General features: G+C 41.1%; 2 protein-coding genes across 4 annotated transcripts in view; one reads left to right on the top strand and one right to left on the bottom strand.

Annotated features, from left to right (window-relative positions):
* Positions 1–4,137, bottom strand: part of GSS (glutathione synthetase) — a 33,899-nt gene extending 29,762 nt beyond the window's left edge. Inside the window, exon 1 of the mRNA XM_077170607.1 lies at positions 4,044–4,137. The gene's annotated coding sequence lies outside the window, so the exon portion shown is untranslated. The remainder of the gene's footprint in view (positions 1–4,043) is intronic.
* MYH7B (myosin heavy chain 7B) overlaps positions 4,137–21,496 on the top strand; it is a 55,389-nt gene continuing 38,029 nt past the window's right edge. For all 3 annotated transcript variants that reach the window (XM_077170526.1, XM_077170532.1, XM_077170516.1), the window contains exons 1-2: positions 4,137–6,245; positions 10,543–10,728. The gene's annotated coding sequence lies outside the window, so the exon portion shown is untranslated. The remainder of the gene's footprint in view (positions 6,246–10,542; positions 10,729–21,496) is intronic.

Here is a 21,496-nt window from a genome sequence, read left to right as displayed (position 1 = left end):
AGGAAGGCTTGTCTGCAATGCCAGAGGACCCGGGTTCGATTCCCGGTGCCTGCCCATGTTAAAAAAAAAAAAAAAAGTAAGGAAGTGGAAGTTCACAGAGAGGAAATGACTTGCCCAAGGCAATGACTGGTAAAATCTGGAATTGAACCCAGGTCTCTGGACTCGCAGCCCAATGCTCTTTACTAAAGAAAATGGCACTAATGTCACATGTGTGGTTGGGGTAAATTCCTTTCCCTCCCAAAGCCTCAGATCCCCTACCTGTGAAACAGGAGGAATGGAGTAGGACAATGGTTTCCAAACCTAGCTGGACATTCTGGGGAGCTTGGGAAAGAATATATACATTCCTAGGTCCCACCAAGAAGGGCTGAGGCTCTGTATTCTTAACAAACTCTCCAGGGGTGGAAACCACTGCAGATTATTAATTTCCCTTTTAGCTTTGACAACCCATGTCTGCAGATCTCAAATAAATTCCCTGGGTAAAACCCAGGGAAAGTAAGAAATTCTTGGTGGAATACCATGAAATGCTGAAAAGGTGACCTCCTCTTTCATACTAAACAGAAGCAAACTTGTTAACAGAAAACAATTACATTCTATGTATGAACATCTATCTCCATAGCACTAGAAGACAGAAGGTATTTTGAGAAATCACATTAGCGGTATAAAAACAGCAGGAAATCCAAGTGCCAAATGGAACAGGAATCTGACTGGTCCACCCAGAGTTGTACCAACTCATACCGATACTCATTCATTTTGCAGCTGGTCTAAGAAGTTTAAAAGACTTGAATTCTTAGTTAAGAAATACTTATACTGGACTTATGATTAAAATGCTGTTAGTTACTAATACAGCAGACTGCAGTGGCATAGTCTTTAGTCTCCCTTTATTATGTGATTTTACAGGTTTTAATTGTTCAAATTTCCTTTCTACTAACAGGGATGAGAGTGATATGGCAGGTTTTGGGTTTTCTATTAGTGTTGAAAAACTGCAAGTGTTGGCTATTTATATTAGCCATAACTTTGGTGAAAAAAAGGCTGATGCGTCTATGTATTACTGAATTGGAAAAAAGCTGCTTCTGTGTGCTTTGTTAATAGTCTCAGGATATCTCTTTTAAACAGCTAAGAGGAACAGAAGGGAAATCTACGTAGTATAGCAGCACCTTGAACCCCTTAGAGAGCTTCTGATAACCCCAAGTACGGGGAAAAGGGAGACTAGTTAGGCTGCTGAGCTGCTCCAAATGACAGAATAGGAACCAGCTGACCTTGGGCAGCAGGTTTTGAACCACATCCTTACCTGCCTTTGTCACCTAGTAAATCAACCCCTATATTTGATTTCCTCTTTGAAGCAGGTGTCTTGGCTAAATAAATCTATTTTCTAAACTTTTAAAATGAAAGTTACTACTCTAAATTCATAGCAGGTGCCATAATTTTTGCTTTGAGTCAGATCATTCCACATCAGAATTTCCCTTGGTTTACTATCAGATAATTGGCTTTAAAATGTTGGGTTTTAAAAAATTGTACAATGTCTTGAGTAATCTGACCGTTAAATTGATATAGATGCACTTGTTTTGCATATACAAAATTGCATTCCCCTTGTAATTCATATAACTAACCAATTGAGTGCATTTTATATTAAAGATGGATTATGCATGTTTGGGTACTTGAAAACTGTATCTTATTTGATTTGTCCTTTAAAAACTAAAGTTCCCTGAATATTAAAAAAAAAAAAAAGGGATAAAAATCGAGAATCTTCAGTCATTCATTTTGTTCTTCCCTATTTTATTTGATTTTAGGAAAAGAACATGGCTGCCAGCTCAGAAAATGTCACTGGGCCCCAAAAAGAGAGTTAGCAGATGGCAAGTAACCTACATCACATTCAGCTCTTTTTCTCCCTTTCCCCACGAGAGAACTGGTGGTAGACTGATTATGAAAGTCTGCCGGCCTCAGCACAACATTTTGAATGAATGAACACATGACCCTGAGCCCTATTGGGTGAGAGATGAATAGCAGGGTGGGTAAAGAAGCTCTGGAGTCAGACAAACCTGGGCTTCAGTCCGTAATAATATTGCTTCCCCTAAAAATAAGGTCATTGTGTGGATTAAATGAGAAAAATCTGTGTGAAGTTGCTCAGCACAGTGTCTGGAACTCTACACCTGGGAGACCGGCATTTTGGCTGTACTCACTTTGGAGGTGGGAGGGATTTGCCAGAGTTCATACACAGCCTGATGGTGGAGTCAGGACTATAACCTAGGACTCTGACATTAGAGCAATGGAAGGCCCCATCTTTCCACAACTCTGGGATTCAACATCTCTGTCTACTAATGGGGTTTTGTTTAGTTGGTAAACATTGATTGACACTTAATGCTGGGCCCTTGGCTCGGTGCTGGGAACAGAGATAGGTAAGATAATAAAAAGAAAAATCAGGATGAAAAATGTTAACTGCTACAACAGACTGAAGGAGCTGTGGAGGCACTGATGAGGGGGAAAAATGATTGCCTGGATGGGTGAGGGTTGGGTTGAGGAAGGCTCTAGGTGGTGGTGTATGAGTCAGAGATCTTCAAGATGAGCTCGAACTCCAGAACTGGAGAACAGTGAAAGGATATTTGAGGTAGACTGTGTTTGCAAAGGCATGGTTATCTGAAACAGTGGAAGGCATCCTACTGCCAGCGTGTAGGACACAGGGGTGGGATATGATGAAGAGTCTTCTTTCTGGTTTTCTATTTCTTTTGGCCATTCTTTTTTTACTCTTTAACCTATTTTTTGGGTTTTCGGGTAGTTCAGTGGTAGAATTCTGGCCTGCTATAAGGGAGACCCGATTGGATTCCCAGCCCACTCACAAAACAAACAAAAACCCAAACCAAAAAATGTTGTGAACAAAATTCCCTATAACATACATATCACATATCTGCCTCTGGGTGTGTACGTGTAGTTAAAAAAAAATACATATATAGGGAGGCATTAAAAAAAAATCAATAAACATTTCTTCCTCTAATTATTGCTTAAATTTTGGGCTTCCTGTGTGTTCTTCCCTGGGCCCTACTTTTCTCAATCTACTATCCATGAACTGTCTCAAGCCTTTTTGTGGTTTTATTTTTGTTTTGCTGATACTCAAATCTACACCTTCCCAGCAAGGAATCGCCACAAAACAAGATCAGAATTTGTTGTCTCCCCACAAACCTGCTCTCCTCTAACAAACCCCACCCAGGCACCCAAGCTTTGCACTACTCGCACAGCGCATCGTCCCCAAATCTTGAGGATTCTATTGCCTAAATCGAATTCCTCGATTTTTTTTCATCTTCTGTCATTACTCCAGCCCCGGCCACAATCATCTCTTCCCTAGGCAGCAAACAGATTGAGTGAGGTATCTTCACTGACCATCTTCTTTCCCCCTTCCCGACCTTGGCACGTGCTGTTGTCTCTCTTTGGAACGCTGCGCACCCCATAACTCCTGACCAGCGTTTAGGACAGTTTCGGAAGCTATCCCTGTTCATCTCTGCCCAAGGCTTCTACAGCCCATTGCATTTCTCTGACAGTGCTTGTCTTGATCCCTCTCTACCTTCAGAACCTGACAGTGTACTTCGTACGTGTTAAATGAATGAATGACAACCTGGAGCCAGGTCACCACAAGCCTTAAAACGCCCACAAGAGAACCGGTCGGACTTTACCCGGAGGGCGAGGCCAGCGCCTGCATGGGGCCCGTGGCAACTACACGGTCACAAGCTCAGGCCTGCCCCATTTCACCCGCCCGCTCGCTCCCACCTCGGACAAAGACTGGGTCTAACAGCTCCCAGCTGTGTGTTTTTATTTCTTTTTTAAACTCCGGCGCCGGTCTCGTCAGCACAGTTTCCTTAATACTGGCCCGATCTGGGATCAACACGCGATAGCCCAACCCCCTCTCTGGACACCAGTTTCCCGGTCCGTGCGATGGGTTGGAGCTGCAAAAGCTCCCAGCTTCGGGGATTCCACTCTCTGGCCAGACCCCTCCCTCACATCCTCCCTCCCTAGGAAACATGACCCTTGCCGGCCGCCGTCACCGAGCCCAAACCTACTCTTTCGTGGCTCCGCGGTGTACCACACTTCGGCTTCTCGCGCCGTTACTCGAGGCCCGGGGCGTGGCCTCGGTGCGACCCAGTGCGCTTGCGCGGGCCGCCCACTCTACCCTACTGAGTAAGGCGGGGAAGGAGACCTGTGGCTGTGGAGCTGGACGGCGGCCGGGAAGGGGCAGTCTGTGTGTTGGCAGTCCTGGTGTTAGGACTGCCTCGGCTGGACCCTGGAGGACAGGACCTTGGGAAGGAGGGGAGGGGTCAGACTGAGCCTGGGGTTGGCGGGAAGGTGCGGGAATACCGAGCTCATAGAGCGTCAGAGCTGGTGACTCCAGAGTAAGAGCGGGAAACTGATGCCCAGAGTGGGGCAATCACTACCTCAGGGACACCTCCTTAGTGGGCGAGGCGCGGTAATAAGAGGCCCAGAAGGGGACTGAGGCTGGCACAGGCTCTCACTTCGCGTTAGGTGAAAATACAAAAACAAACAAAAACAGGCTTTTGTTTTCCAGCCTAGCCAGGGCCCAAAAAACCCCACCAGATTTCTCTGGGAAAGCAGCAGGAAGAGCCTTAGAAGTAAAAGGAAAGTATTTTCATTTTGCCTGTAACGCTTGAGGTTAGGAACATTTGGGGCTAGTGGTTCTCAAGATGTCTAATACCACTTGCGTCAGAATTTGGGGCAGTTTTTTAACATTGCATTTTTCATCCCCATCCCCACTCCCGTGGTGGTCCCAGTACCTTAACTTTTCCTTCCTCCTGGGTTGTGCTAATGATTCAATCAAAAACACTTGGTCCAGACTCTAGGAAATGAACCAATGAATAAGATACTGCCTCAAATTTTCAAATGTAATTAAAAAGATGGGAGGGAAGCCGTTTTGGGGCTTGAAGGATGAGTAGCAGCGTGTAGGCAATGAATGGGGTAAAGGTGGACGTGAGAAGGTACGATGGGGACATTGTTCCAAAATCAGCGAAAGCTTGTTTTGTGGACAGTGGGGAGTTTGATGTGAATAATGAGGAGGGCCTGGGAGTTGGGGCAGAATGGTAGGGGCTCAACCTGGGAGAGGTAGCTTTGGAGGCTGGCAATTATTAATGGACAATGGGGAGCCGTTTAAAGTTTTCAAGGAGGGGAGAGTTGTGGTCAGATTTGTGTGTTAGACACTGGTTGCTGTGTGACAGTTTGGAAGTGAAGGGATTAGAGCCAGAGAAAGAGCGAGGCTTTTTGGGGGTGTGAGGTGATGAGGCTTGAGCTGGGACAGTGACTGTGGAGACAGAGACAAGGGGACGGATCAAAGAGAGATTTAGGAGGTAGAACCAGGACTAATTATAAATCAGTGGCTCGACTCAGGGCCCAGAATCCTTCCAACTCCTCAAATAAAGCATGTGTATTCTTTGACTACAGGAAAGGCCGAACTCTCCAATCTTGTCCTGTAGGAGTTGGGGTATGGCGTATTTGGTTTGCCAGGATAGGTTTTTCTATTATATCTTTGTCTGGTTTTTTACCTGAGAAGAGTCTGAAGCAACAATTAAGTTCTTTGTGCAGGTTCCCATCTCCTAAAATGGGTGCCAAATGATGTGTATCAGGTGTCTGTTGGTAAGATTTGGGGAGGATCCCAGACCTTAATGGCCTTTTAGTTGGAGTCCCCTCACATTGTGGAAGGTAAGGTGACTTCCAATTTTGTGGATGTAGCAGCTGAGGCTCAGAAGTTACTTGATTTGTTCATTGGGTTACCTTGTGGAACTGGGAGTGAGGGGCTGTTGGCCAAGGGTCTTCCCATCTAGACTTTGTCTTCCCTGTTCCCTTCCTGGTTGTTTTGTCCCTAAATCTTGGCCTGATTGACTCCTTGACATTCAGATTTTTCCTCCTCACATGCCCCATCCCTTACCCCAACCCTGTCAGTCTGTATCATATTAGCCTGTTTATTTTCTTCATAGCAATAATTAGTACCCAAAATTATTAATTGTATCTATTTGATTCCTTCCAGTAGAATGTGCACTCCATGAGTAATGGGACAACGTCTGTCTTGTTCATCACTTTACTCCCAGGACCTGAAATGGTACCTGCCACATACTTGATGCTCAGTAATGTTTGCTTAATGATGGAAATGGGATTAGGAAGGAGAAAGGGATGGATATCAACATTTAGTGAAAGCTTAGCATGTTTCAGTATCTTCTCGTGCACTGCCTCGTATAATCCCCTCACAGCCCTTCAAGGTAGGTACTATATTTCCATTGGATAGATAAGAACACATGCTAAGGGAGCTCAAGTTAGTGCTTCATTACTTTGATGCCATAGACTCCCTTGGGATTTTCCATTAGACACAAACTTTTTGTGGCCCACTCAGGAAACTAGACCAAGAAATTCAGGATTAGGAAACGTACCCAAGGTATCTCTGGGTCCTCACTCCATGGCAAGGATAGATTCTATCTAGTGCAGTACAGGGAATCTGCTGAAGATTCCAGCAGAGGGAAATAAGTGTGTTGCAGACCTGGGTTCAAATCTTGACTCAACAATTTACTAACAAAGTGACCGTGTGTGTAAGCCATCTTACCTCTCTGAACCTCATTTTCCTCACTATTAAAATGGAGTCTATTTTTTCGCTACTAATCACCCCCTCTTTACTGTTCTCCTCACTAAGTGCCAGGCACTTAGCTAATGGCTTTACAGCCATTATCTCACTTTTCACAACCACCCTTCAAAAACAGTACCATTAAAGTCTTCATTTTACAGCAGGGAAGTATAGGCTTGAAGATGTGTCCTGACTTGGCAAAGAACCTGCCACTTGACACTGTTAACCATTGTGCTCCCACAGATACACCTTGGAAAGTGCCATAAGCTCAGGCTTCCAAAACTGACTTTTGCGTTTCTTGCAGTCTCTTTTGGGGTTTGTGGGAACATTTGAATCTGAAGTAGATGAAAAAAAAGGCAAGCAGGGCTGCGCTGCAGTTTGAATGGAAGCCACTCCCTGGACTTTGTTCTTGCCTTCCCCTTTGAGGGCCTCTCTCCAGGCCTGGACTGGGCTCTTGATTGGGACCTCTCTGTTAGACCCAGGTCTGCAGTGTGCTCTCTGTGCACCGTGGCTGCTGTCTCTTTTTAGCAGTGACATCACCCGCTTGGTGTTGTTCCTGAGTTATCTCCCCACAGGCTAGGGGCCACTGCTCCAGCCAGACAGAGTGGAATTCCTCTGTCTTCCAGCCCTGAACACTGACCTGGCCCAACTGAGCTGCTCAGGAAATCCCTGTGGAATCAAAGCAAGGACTCTCCCATTTGTGGAGGATTTACTGTGTGTCAGGCTTGTCCCGGACACGCTTATTTATACGTGCTATCTTATTTACACCTCTGCCATAATCCTGGGAGGGAGAAGTTACTGCCCCCCCCCCTTTTCTTTCCTTTATTAGAAAAGTTGCGGATTAACAGAACAATCAATCATAAAATACAGGATTCCACCCTACAACCAACACCTTGCATTGGTGTGGAATTTTGTTACAACTAATGATAGCACTTTTACTTTTTACTTATATAACGTATATACACAAAGCAAAGAACTAAAAAAGCAATAATTTTCAAAGCACTCTTCAACAGGTAGTTACAGGACAGATCCCAGAGTTTGTCACGGGCTACCTTCTAGCTCTCCAGAAACTAGGACACTAGAAGGCATAAATATATTTTTATCATCACAATCGACTTTTTTTTCTTTTTAGTGAAAAATAACATCTATATAAAAAAGCTATAAATTTTGAAGTATAGCACCACAGTTAGTTATAGAACATATTTCAGAGTTTGACATGGGTTACAATTCCACAATTTTAGGATTTTACTTCTAGTTGCTCTGAAATACTGGAGGCTAAAAGAGGTATCAATTTAATGATTCAGCAATCATATTCATTTGTTGAATCATATCTTCTCTGTTTAACTCCACCATCACCTTTGATCTTTCTATCCCTCTCTTTAGGGGTGTTTGGACTATGGCCATTCTAACTTTTTCATGTTGGAAGGGTCTGTCACTAATATGGGGTAGGGAGGTGGAATTGTCTGATGATCTGGAGAGTCTGGGCCTTCTAGGTTTCAGAACTTACCTGGTCCAGGTACTCATCTGGAGGTTGTAAGTTTCTGGAAAGTTACCCTAGTGCATGGACCCCTTGTAAAATGTTATATATTGCCCTAGGTGTTCTTTAGGATTGGCTGGAATGGTCCTGGTTGAGGTTTGGCAGGTTATGATAGGTAGCAGTGTCTAACTGAAGCTTACATAAGAGCAACTTCCAGAGTAGCCTCTTGACTCTATTTGAACTCTCTCTGCCATTGATACTTTCTCAGGTGTACTTCTTTACCCTCTTTTGGTCAGGATGAAATCGTTTTTGATCCCATGGTGCCAAGACCGGATTCCTCCCTGGAAGTCATCTCCCACCTCGATAATAGCATATTTTAATAATTGTACTGTTAATTACGGTCCATGGTTTTACTTAGGGTTCACTGTGTAGTACAGTTCCATGGATTTTTAAAAATTTTTTATTCTGTTACTATATGTACAATCTAACACTTCTTCCTATTAATCATGTTCAGATATATTTATTTCAGTACTCTTAACTGCATTCACAATGTTGTGTTACCATCACCACCATCCATTACCAAAACAATTTCATCATTCTGAATAGAAATCCTGTACCTTTTAAGCCTTAACTCTCATTCCCTATCCCCACCCTGTTCCCCCTTTTACTGAAAAGATACAGTGACTCAAGGAAGTTAGATTTTGCCTTAGGTCCACTCACAATGATTGATGGCAACAGGACTGCTTCCAGAGCCTGTGCTCTCAAACTATGTAATAAACTGTTGGAGATGCTGTGGATTAGAAAAGGGAGACAGACACTCCTAGGCCCCTGGGAACCTTAGTGACCAACTACTAGCAAGTTTCTAGTCCGGCTCTGATTTTATCCATGAGGAAACTGAAGCCCAGATGGAAGGGATGACTTACTTCTTCACTTATTACTCATCCTTATCCACTTACTTGTCCTGCCCTCCAGGGGACAGGAGGGGATCTGTTTTTACAAACCATTATACCATTGAGGTAGTCCAGTTCCTGACAGGTTGACATTCAGTAAGTACTTAAAAACTTCATGTATTGTGAAAACATGGAAGGGGTGTAAAGATTATCACTTCTCAATTTGGTATTAATTATTCTTATTCATTTTTTGAGATGTGATTCACATTCCATAAAATTTACCCTTTAAAACTATACAGTTCAGTGGTTTTTCGTATGTTCACAGATTGTGCAACCATTACTGCAATCTAATTCCTGAACATTTCCATCGCTGTTAGCAGTCATTCATTCCCTCCTCTTGCCAACCCAGAATATTTGCATCAGCCCTCAAGGAACCCTGTACCTATTAGCAGTCACTCCTCATTCCCTACTCTTGCTAGCCCTTAGCAACCAATATTTTACATTCGGTCTCCACAGATTTGTCTATTCTGAATACTTCATATACATATAATCATGCAATATTTGGTCTTTGTCTGACTTCTTTTGCTTAGAATGCTTTCAAGTTTCATCCATATTGTAGCATATAGCATGTTGTAATATTGTTCCAATTTTATGGCAGAATAATGTTCTTGATATTTATGGATATACCACATTTTGTTTATCCATATATCAGCTGACAGCCATTTGGGCTGTTTCCACTTTTGAAATATGAATAATTCTTCCATGAATATTTGTGTACAAGTCTTTTTTATCACCCTAGTTATTGACATATTTATCAACTTATCATGCTACTTATTCAGATTTTCACTTAAAATTTTTTTCTTGTGTTATAATAACCTTTCATAAACATTTCTTTGGCTAAATCTTTTGGCTACATTTTATTTCCTTTTTTAGGTATAATTTTTTTTTATTAGAGAAGTAGGTTTATAGAAAAATCATGCAGCATAGACAGAGTTCCCATATAGACCCCTATTGATTTTTGTATATGGTGTGAGGTAGGAGTCCATCTTCATTCTTTTGCTTATGAATATCCAGTTTTCCCGAAAGCATTTGTTGAACAGACTGTTCTTTCCCAATTGAGTGGACCTGGCACACCCTTGTTGAAAATCAGTTGACTATAGATATGAGGGTTTATTTCAGAACTCTTGATTCATTCCAGTGGTCTAATATCTGTCCTTGTTCTGGTACCATGCTGTTTTAATTACTGTAGCTTTGTAATAAGTTTTAATTTGGAAGTGTGCATCTTCCAGGTTCTTTTTCAAGATGGCTTTGTCTGTTTGGGTACCCTTACCTTTCTGTATAAATTTGATAATTGGCTTTTCTATTTCTGTGAAGAAAGCTGTTGGACTTTTGATTGGGATTTGTGATGGTTCAAAGCTGTATGTACCCCAGAAAAAAACATGTTCTTATCTAATTCATTCTTGTGGATGTGAATCCATTGTAAAATAGGACTGTTTGATGAAGTTACTTCAGTTAAGGTGTAGCCCACCTCAATCAGGATGGGTCTTAATCCTATTACTGGACTCCTTTTTAAGAGAATGAAATTCAGACAAAGGGGTGAAAAAGCCATGGAAGCAAGAAGCTGAAATCAGTGAAATCCAGAAGAGAAGGGAGAGATCAACAGATGCTGCCATGTGCCTTGCCATGTGACAGAGGAGTCAAGGATCACCAGGAACCAGTCTTTGAGAAATTGATTTGGACATTTTCCCATCCTCAAAACCGTGAGTGAATAAATTTCCATATTATAAGGTGGATCACTTTATGGTTTTTTCTAAACTGCCTAGGAAGCTAAAACAGGATTGCATTGAATTTATTTATTGCACAGAGTAGAATTGACATCTTAACATTTAGTCTTCCAGTCCATGAGAACAGAATGCCCTTTCATTTATTTATGTCTTGTTTGATTTCTTTTAGCAATACTTTATAGCTTTCTGTGTATAAGTCCTTTATGTCCGTAATTAAATTTATTCCTAAATATTTGATTTTTTGTGTTGCTATTTTAAATGGATTTTTTTTCTTGATTTCCCCTAGCATGTTGTTCATTACTAGGGTATAGAAGCACTAATAATTTTTGCATGTTGTACCCTGCCACTTTGAAGAATTTGTTTATTAGCTCTAATAACTTTTTTGTGGATTTTACATCTCTCAAATAGAGAAAGTTTTACTTCTTCCTTTCCAGTTTGGATGCCTTTTATTTATTTTTTCTTGCCTAATTGCTCTAGCTAGAACTTCCAATACAGTGATGAATAACAGTGTTGACAGTAGGCAGCCTTGCCTTGTTCCTGTATTTAGAGGGAAAGTTTTCAGTCTTTAACCATTCAGCATGATGTTAGCAGTGGGTTTTCATATATGTCCTTTATCATGTGGAAGTTTCCTTCTTATTTCTACTTTTCTAAGTGTTTTTCTTTTATATTTTTTTCAAAAGGGGTGCTGGATTTTGTCATATGCTTTTTCTGCATCAATTGAGATGATCATGTGTTTTTTCCCTTTGTTCTATTAATGTATCTTACATAATTAATTAATTGATGTCAAACCACCCTTGCATACCTGATATAAATTCCACTTGGTCATGGTGTATAATTCTTTTAATGTGGTGTTGGATTCGTTTTGCAAGTATTTTGTTGAGGAATTTCGTATCAATATTCATAAGGGCTGTTGGTCTGTAATTTTCTTTTCTTGTGACATCTTTATTTGATTTTGGACTTAGGGTGATACTGGCCTCATAGAATGAGGTAGGTAGTGTTCCCATGTCAATATTTTGGAAGCATCTAAGCAGGACTGGTATTAATTTTTCTTGGACTTTTGTTTGATGGGAGGCTTTCAATTACTGATTCTATTTTTTACAAGTTATTGGTGTTGAGATCTTCTATTTCTTCTTGAGTCAGTGTAGGTAGTTTGTGTTCTTTCTAGGAATTCATCTGTTTCATCTAGATTTTCTAATTTGTTGGCATCTAACTGTTATTCATAGAATCCTATAATTCTTTTTATTTCTGTGGGGTTTGTAGTAATGAGCCCCTTTTTCATTTCTGATTTTTGGTTATTTGTGTCTTCTCTCTCTCTCTCTCTCTCTTTTTTTTGTCTGTCTAGCTAAAGATTTGTCAACTTTATTAATCTTTTCAAAGAACTAACTTTTGGTTTTGTTGATTCTTCTTTTTTTTGAATCTTTATTTCCTTTCTTCTGCACATGCTTGAGTTTAGTTTGCACTTTTTTTCTAGATCCTGCAGTTGTGGGTTAGGTCTCTGATTTGAGATCTTTCCTCTTTTTTCAATGTAAGCATTGGAGGCTATAAATGTCCCTCTCAGCACTATCTTTCCTGCATCCCATAAGTTTTGGTATGTTGTGTTTTGTGATGGTTAGGTTCACATTATTAAGTTGGCCAGGTGATGTGTCCGGTTGTCTGGTCAAGCAAACAGCAGCTTATCTGTTAGTTTGAGGCCATTTTGTGCATTTTTGTTACATCCATGGCTGATTACATCTGCAGTCCACTAAGGGGAGTGTCTTCTGAAATGAATGATACTTAATCTAGTCACCTGAAGGCTTTTAAGGAGAATTCAGAAGAGAGAATCTCTCTTTCTGCTTCAGCCCACCAGCCTCCCCTGGGGAGTTCATTGAGGACCTTCATTGGAGCTGCCAGCTCACAGCCTACCCTACAGATTTTGAACTCTTGCATCCCCACAGTTGCGTGAAATACCATTATAAATCTTATATTTACAGGTATCTCCTGTTCTGTTTCTCTAGAGAATCCGGACTAATACATGTCTTCACTTCATATCTGTGAACTTTCCAGTTTTCCCTCTGTGATTGATTTCTAACTTCTTTCTGCTGTGGTAAATGAAGATGCATTGTATGATTTCAATATTTTTCAATTTACAAGACTTATTTTGTGACCTAATATATAGTCTGTCCTGGAGAGTGACACATTCATATAGGGGAAGAATGTTTATCCTGCTGCTATTGGGTTATGTGTTCTCTGTTAGGTCTTGTTAGTTTATAATATCATTCAAGCCTTCTGTTTCCTTATTGATCTTCTGTCTACATGTTCTATCCATTACTGAAAGTAGTGTATTGGAGTCTACTACTGTTAATGTAGAACCATCTATTTCTTCAAATCTGTCATATTTGCTTTCTGTATATTTTGGGGCTCTGCCACTTGGTTCATATATATTTATAATTGTTATCTCTTCTTAGTATATAGTGACCTTTTTGACCCTTTTAACTATTTTTTTCCTTAAAGTCTGTTTCATCTTATATTAGTATACTATCCCAGCTGTCTTTTGATTACTATTCATATGTGTTTTTTCCCCATCTTTCTACTTTCAACCTATTTGTTTCTTTGAATTTAAAAGTAAGTCTCTTAGAAACAGCATATAGTTAAGTCATGCCTTTTAATCCCTTCTGCCATTCTCTGTCTTTTCTTTCTTTCTTTTTTTTTTTTTTTGCATGGGCAGGCACCGGGAATCAAACCCAGGTCTCCAGCATGACAGGCAAGAACTCTGCCTGCTGAGCCACTGTGGCCTGCCCCATTCTCTGTCTTTTGACCAGAAGTTTAATCCGTTTACATTTAAAGTAACTATTGATAAGGTGCCACTTTCTTCTGCCCCTTTGCTATTTATCTTTGTAATTCTTCTACATTTTTTGTCCCCTAGTTCTTCTGTGAATGCCTACTTTCATATTTACTTGATTTTTTTTTATTGTACTATTTTGAGTCCCTTCTCATTTCTTTCTGTATATACTTTTAAATGTATGTTATTTGTATTACCATGGGACTTAAATTTAACCTTCTAAATCTGTAACAGTCATGTTTGATTTGATGCCAAGTTGACTTCAATAGCATACATATGCACTGTTCCTGTTTCCCTCTATCCTCCCATCTTTTTGTTGTACTTGTTACAAATTATGTCTTTTTTAAATCACATAGTTGTATATTCATCACCGTATTAGTTAGGGTCCTCTAGAGAAACAGAATTAATAGGGAACATTCGCAATATAAAATTTATAAAAGTGTCTCACGTGACTGTGGGAACACAGACTTGAAAATCCACAGGGCAGGCTGTGAAGCCAACGATTCCGATGGAGGACTGGATGAACTCCACAGGAGAGGCTCACCAGCTGAAGCAGGAAGAGAGTCTGTCTCTTTTGAATCCTCCTTAAAAGGCTTCCAGTGATTAGATTAAGCATCACTCATTGCAAAAGACACTCCCCTTGGCTGATTACTAATGGAATCAGCTGTGGATACAGCTGACGTGATCATGATTTAATTCTATGAAATGTCCTTATTGCATCAGACAGGCCAGTACTTGCCCAACCAGGCAAACAGGTACCACCCCTTGGCCAAGTTGACACATGAACCTGACCATGACAGTCCACCCCTTGTCAACTTGGCAGCTATACATATCATCTTAAACCATACCTAATTTCTAAATAAAAAACAATAAAACACGCATTTTTCTTTCACCTAGCAATACTCAACTGTCCTGCATATAACTGGAAACACATTAAATCTCTCCAGAATAGGGTGCAGGTCCTTGGATAATATTCATTCTTAAACTTGATATCTTACAACTTAAATAGTATAACAGGAACAAAACAGCATTACTGTCCTCGTTTTTGTAACTGATCACAGGGTTGTAGTTCATATTTATCACTACCTTCTTCCACTACCCGTTCCATGTTCCTTTTACCCTAAGCAAGCACTTCAGCTGGCTGTGGTTCTTTGCCTGGTGGGGTGACCCAAACCTTCATTCCTGAAGTTTCAGCGCCATTGGTAGTCCTGCCTGCATTGGGTTGTTGCAGCTTTCCATTGACTTTAATCACAGGGCATGGTAGTACTAAAAGATGCCCTAGGGGATCTCCTATATTCCAAGAAAACTCTTCTTTACCTCCATTGTATAGTTGCAGTCCTATTTCCCCCTGATAGTCAGGGTCAGTCACCCCAGACAATAATGTAATCCCCTTCTTGCCTTGTTAATCCAGGGGCATGGGTAGCCCAAAGTGACCAGGTGGCAGTCTTAGATTCCAGTTCAGTGGAATCATTGTTTCTCCTGGTGGAAGCACTCCCCCTTTTAGAACTAAAACCTGTAGACCAGCAGAGCTCAGGGTCACAGGGACAGGAAGCAGAAATTTTCCTAGTGGATCACTAGGGGTAGTAGTAAGTGGTACCACTCCCATTTCCACCCCTTGGTTCTTAGACCCATGGATCCTGGCTATGGGAGAAACAGCACCAAACAGCAGACGCTGATTCAGAGCATGTACAGCTCCCTGGAGAACATTACCCCAATACTTCAAGGTATTGCCACCTAGTTGGCATTATAATTGAGTTTTCAAAAGACGATTCCACCGTTCTGTCAATCCAGCTGATTCTGGATGATGGAGAACATGGTAAGACCAGAGAATTCCATGAGCATGTGCCCATTCCCTTACTTCATTTGTTGTGAAGTGTGTTTCTTGATCAGAAGCAATGCTGTGTGGAATACCATGATGATGGATAAGGCATACTGTAAGCTCATGGATGGTAGTTTGAGCAGAAGCATTGTGTGCAGAGAAAGCAAACCCATATCCAGAGTATTTGTCTACTCCAGTTAGAACAAATTGCTGCCCCTTCCTTGAAGGGAGCAGTCCAGTGTAATCAACCTGCCACCATGTAGCTGGCTGGTCACCTCAGGGAATGGTGCCATATCAGGGGCTGAGTGTGGGTCTCTGTTGCTGGTAGATTGGGCACTCAGCAGTGGCTGTAGCCAAGCAGCCTTGGTGAGTGGAAGTCCGTGTTGCTGAGCCATGCATAACCTCCATTCCTACCACCATGACCACTTAGTTCATGAGCCCATTGGGCAATGACAGGAGTTGCTGGGGAAAGAGACTAACTGGTATCCACAGAATGGGTTACACAACCTGTATCCCTTCAGCTCCAATTACCCAATATCTTACCCTATTTCTTTCTCCTGATGGTCTCTGTTACCAACAAAATATTCCAAGTTTATTCACTAATGTCAGTTCATAGCAGTGAGACCATACAGTATTTGTCCTTTTGTTTTTGGCTAATCTCACTCAACATAATGTCCTCAAGGTCCATCCATGTTGTTACATACTTCATAACTTTATTCTGTCTTACAGCTGCATAATATTCCATCGTATGTATATGCCTCAGTTTGTTTAGTCACCCGTCTGTTGATGGACATTTTGGCTGTTTCCATCTCTTGGTAATTGTAAATAATGCTGCTGTAAACATTGGTGTGCAAATGTCCCTTTGTGTCCTTGCCCTCATGTCCTTTAAGTAGAGACAGTATAGAGATGGGTCCTATTTTTTAATCCATTCTGCCAGTCTGTGTCTTTTGATTGGGGAGTTTAATCCATTAACATTTAGTGTTATTACTGCATGGGTAGTACTTTCTTCTACCATTTTGCCTTTTGGATTTTATATGTCATGTCTAACTTTCCTTCTTTTTACCTTTACTTATAGTCTTCCTTTCTACACTCTTCTCCACACCTCTCTCTTCTGTCTTCGTATCTGTCTCTAGTGCTCCCTTTAATATTTCTTGCAGAGCTGGTCTCTTGGTCACAAATTCTCTCAGTGATTTTTTGACTGAAAGTGTTTTAATTTCTCCCTAATTTTTGAAGGACAATTTTGCTGGATATAGAATTCTTGGTTGGCAATTTTTGTCTTTTAATAATTTAAATATATCATCCCACTGTCTTCTCGCCTCCATGGTTTCTGCTGAGAAATCTACACATAGTCTTATTGGGTTTCCCTTGTATGTGATGGATTGCTTTTCTCTTGCTGCTTTCAAGATTCTCTCTTTCTCTTTGACCTCTCTGACATTCTGATTAGTAATGTCTTGGAGTACGTCTATTGGATCTATTCTGTTTGGGGTATGCTGCACTTCTTGGATCTGTAATTTTAAGTGTTTCATAAGAGTTGGGAAATTTTCAATGATAATTTCCTCCATTAGTTTTTCTCCTCCTTTTCCATTCTCTTCTCCTTCTAGGACACCCACAACACATATATTCGTGCACTTCATATTGTCATTCAATTCCCTGAGTCCCTGCTCATATTTTTCCATTTTTTCCCCTATATTTTCGTTTTCTTGTTGGATTTCAGATGTTCCGTCCTCCAGTTCACTAATCCTATGTTCTACCTCTCAAAATGTACCATTGTAGGTTTCCATCATTTTTTTTCATCTCTTCTACCATGACTTTCATTCCCATAAGTTCTGTGATTTGTTTTTTCAGACTTTCAATTTCTTCTTTTTGTTCATTCCTTGCCTTCTTTATATCCTCTCTCAATTCATTGATTTGGTTTTTTGGATGGTCTGTTTGTATATTCTGAATTAATTGTTTCAGCTCCTGTATCTCATTTGAATTGTTGGTTTGTTCCTCTGACTGGGCCATATCTTCAATTTTTCTAATGTGAAAATAACAAAAACTATTTGTTATTTTTGCTGGCATCTAGGCATTTAATTACCTTAATTAGTATATTCTGGAGGTTGCTTTCACTTCTTTTACCTAGGGTTTTCTTGCTGGGTGAATTTGTTGTCTATCTGTTCTTTGACATTCTGTTCAGCTTTTTCTGGACCTCTAGCTTAGATTTTGTTTAACAGAGGGGAGTTTTTCAGTTCTTGTTTTCTTGTTTCTTGCCCTGCTGGTATAGTGCATTCCCCTCCACCCCCACTTAGGAGGGTCTACTTAGGTATTATAGACCACAGCCAGATTTTCCCAGACCAAACTGGCCTCCTGTCGGGAGGAAAGTGTCACCTGTGTCAGTTTTCCCTGAGGGTGAGACCCAGCAGGTTGAAAGACTTTCCTGTGAAGTCTCTGGGCTCTGTTTTTCTTATCCTGCCCAGTATGTGGCGCTTGTCTGCCTGCAGGTTCCACCAGCATAAGACGATGCGGTACCTTATACTTTGGCAGATTCTCCCTGCTGGGGACATGGTGGAGACAGAGGAGAGGTTGTAGGCTGGTTTTAATGACTTCAAATTACCAACCTCTGGTGTCTGAATTCCTTGAGGGAGGGATTCCACCTGAGTTGGGCTTCACCCCTCCCCTGGGGAAGGCACAGGTTCCAGACAAGTGCTCATACGAGCTTGTTTCTGCCTATGCCTGAGGCGGTTGCAGCCTAAGAAGCCCTGCCACTGTATCCAAATGCAGTGAAGCCTTTGTAGAAACACAGCCACAAAAACCTCTGTTTCCTTTTTTTTGTTTTCTTTTTCCGTCAGCCCTACCCCCTTGGCGCTGGGGCAAAAATGAGCGACCTCCGCTTTGACCAGGTTCACCTGAGCTGGGGGCCTATTTTTAGTAGTCAGAATTTGTTAATAAATTCCACAATTGGCATTTGGTTGGGCTCAGCCCCTGCTGGGTAAAGTCCCTTTCCTTTCCCCTCTGAGAAGCAGCCTGTTGGGGAGGGGCGCCGGCTGCTGTGACTTGGGGAACTCACGGTTCTGGGGGGGCTCGCAGCTGGTCCAGCTGGTCCAGACTGGGGTATGCTGTGTGCCCAGTCACTGACGTGGCCCCAGGAGCTGTTCTGTACTGTCTCTGGTTATTTAGTAGTTGTTCTGCAGGACGAACTAAAACGTGCACATTGCCATGCCGCCATCTTGGCCCGGAAGTGTCCTTCATTTTTGAAGGACACTTGTGACAGATATAAAATTCTTGCTTGGAAATTGTTTTCCTTCTGCACTTTGAAATATTTTTTTCTTACTACTTTCTTCCCTCTTTTTTTTTTTTTCTGATGGGAAAATTGGCACTTAATCTTATTGGGACTCCCTTGTACCTAACACATTGACTTTTTCTTACAGCTTTCAGAATTCTCCATCTTTGGCATTTGACAGTTTGACTGCTATGTCTGTGGGGTGTGGTTCTTCTGGAGTTTATCTCATTTGGGGTTCCTTGGGCTGCTTCAGTGTACATATTGGAAACTTTGGAAGGTTTTTGCCATTATTTCTTTGAATATTTCTTCTTTCTTTTCTCTTTTTCTTCTCCTTCTGGGACTCCTCTTATGTTTATATTGGTATACTTGATGGTATCCCACAGGTCTTTTAGGCTCTATTTGCTTTTTAAAATTCTTTTTTTCCTTCTTGCTCCTCATTCTGAATCATAGCAATTGTCTTGCCTTTGAGTTCACTGATTCTTCTGCCACCTCCAATTTGCTGTTGAAATCCTTTAGGGAAATTTTCATTTCACTTACTGTGGTCTGCAATATTTCTGTTTGGTTCCTTTCTTAGAATTTCTATCTCTTTATTGAGATTCTGATCTCATATTATTCATTCATTGTTTTCTTGCTATCCCTTAGTTCTTTCTCCATATTTTCCTTTATCTTCTTAAGCATATCGAGATTCATTTTTTAAAATCTTTCTCCATGTGTAAAGTCTGGTCCTCTTCACTGATGGTTTCTGGATTCTTAGTTTGTTCTTTTGAATAGGCCATCATTTCCTCTTTGTATATCCTGTAATCTTCCATTGAACACTGTACATTTTAGTATTTTAAAATATTAATTCTGGGATTAAGTCCCTGAGCTGTTCATTCCTTATATTTTTACCCAGTTAGTGATATGACAGAGATTTCCTTTAGTGTCATAAGCTAAGAAAAACAAAAACACCTTTCATAGTCCTTACAAATTGGCTTTTCCTTGGCTGGTGGTCTACTTCAAAGTTTAGCTCCCCTATCAAGAAGATCAACCAATACATTTATCAGTTAAAAAAATTGGATTTGTGATACAAAGTGGGCAGAGATAACATTTACACAAGGAATCCAATTTAGCTAGTCTAGTCAGGGAATGCTTCTTTAAGGTTGTGATGGTTAATTTTATGTGTCGGCTTGACTAGCTTATGGTGTGAAGTTGTTTGGTCAAATATTTGTAATGGTGGATATATTTCATCGATGAGATTAGCATCTACAGTCATTTTGACCCTAAGTAAAGTTTATCCTTCATACTGCACATGGACCTCATCCAATCAGTTGGAGTTCCTAACAGCAAGAACTAAAGGTTCTAAAGATCGGAAGAATTTCTTTGTCTCAAGATTTCAACATGAAACTTAGCCAGAATTTTCAGCCTTTCAACTTCCCCTGAGGAATTCAGAATTAGAACTTCAGTATCACCTTTACTGGGGTTACCAGCCTATAGCCTGTCCTATAGAGTGTGGGCTTACCAGCCCTCACAATTTCATGATCAATTCCTTACAATAAGTCTGTTTATCCATATATACGTGTGTGTGTATAAATATGTCTATTACATATCTGAGATATGTATATATAGTGCATGTATATACATACACACATATGTCCTATCAGTTCCATTTCTCTGGAGAATCCTGATTGACACAGGGGAGGTGACATTTGAGGTGAGATTTGAAGGACAAGGAGGAGGCAACCCTGTCCTAGTTTGGGAAAAGAGTATTCCAGGTAGAGGGAATGGCAGATGCAAAGTCCCTGAGACAGAAGGGAGCTTGGTGTATTTTATAAACTCTCAGAAGGCCAATGTATCTGGTGTGGAGTAAGTGGAGCTGCCAGAGATGAGGCTAGGGAGTTGGCTGGGCCAAATCATGTTGGCTGTTTACACCAGGGTCAACAGACAGGGCTATAGCCTACAAGTTTAAATATGGCCCAGGGACTCCATGAAGACTCTCTTTAATAAGAGTTGGGGTTGGTATACTTTGGAGTGACTGAGTCCCATACCTAGTCTGGGAAAGAGGGTAGAGTGGGTGGGGAACAGTTTTTGGCATCTGTCCCTAGGAAACTGGAAAAAAGAATTTGAGGGCTATATTCCATAGCTCCCTGGTTGGGTTGGAGACTATGGGGGACCTTAGCACCTAAGGGTTATCCAGATGTCCTTCAGTAGGGTGAATGGTTAAAGAACCTGTGATTATCCATACCATGGAATGCTATTCAGCAATAAAAAGGATTACATTTTTGAAATGACAAAATTTTAGAAATGGAGGACAGATCAGTGGTTGGTTGCCATGGGTGAAAGATGGGAGGAAGGTGGATGTTGTTATGAAAGGGAAAGGCAGAAGATCCTTGTGACGTTGGAACTGTTCAGTGTCTTGTCTGTGGTGGTGACTCCATGGATCTACACAGGCGATAAAACTGTATAGAACTTAATATACACATATACACAAATGGGCACAACTAAAGCTGGGGAATCTGAACAAGATTGCTGAATTGTATCAATGTTAATACAGGGAATCTGTCTGTATTATTTCTTACAACTGCATGTGAATCTACACTTAACTCAAAAGTTTCCATTTAAAAATGAAATTTAAGGCCTGAGCATTGGGTAGGACAATAAAATTTTCAACCCAGAGGAAAACAAAACAAAAAACTGAGGGCTGAGCTTGGTGAGGCTGCTTGCCCTTGAGGTAGCAAAGTCCAGCTTCACAGAGAGGTGGTCATTGTGCCCTGAGATGGGGAAGGAAGCAGGAGCAGGGCTACCATGGACACTTCTAGGTACTGGGATACAGCTGTAGCCCTGCCAGACCTGTGGGACTGGTTCCCAGCCT

The sequence above is a fragment of the Tamandua tetradactyla genome, chromosome 1, assembly GCF_023851605.1.
Source record: "Tamandua tetradactyla isolate mTamTet1 chromosome 1, mTamTet1.pri, whole genome shotgun sequence".
NCBI lineage: Eukaryota > Metazoa > Chordata > Mammalia > Pilosa > Myrmecophagidae > Tamandua > Tamandua tetradactyla.
This window is presented reverse-complemented; position numbering and strand designations above follow the sequence as displayed.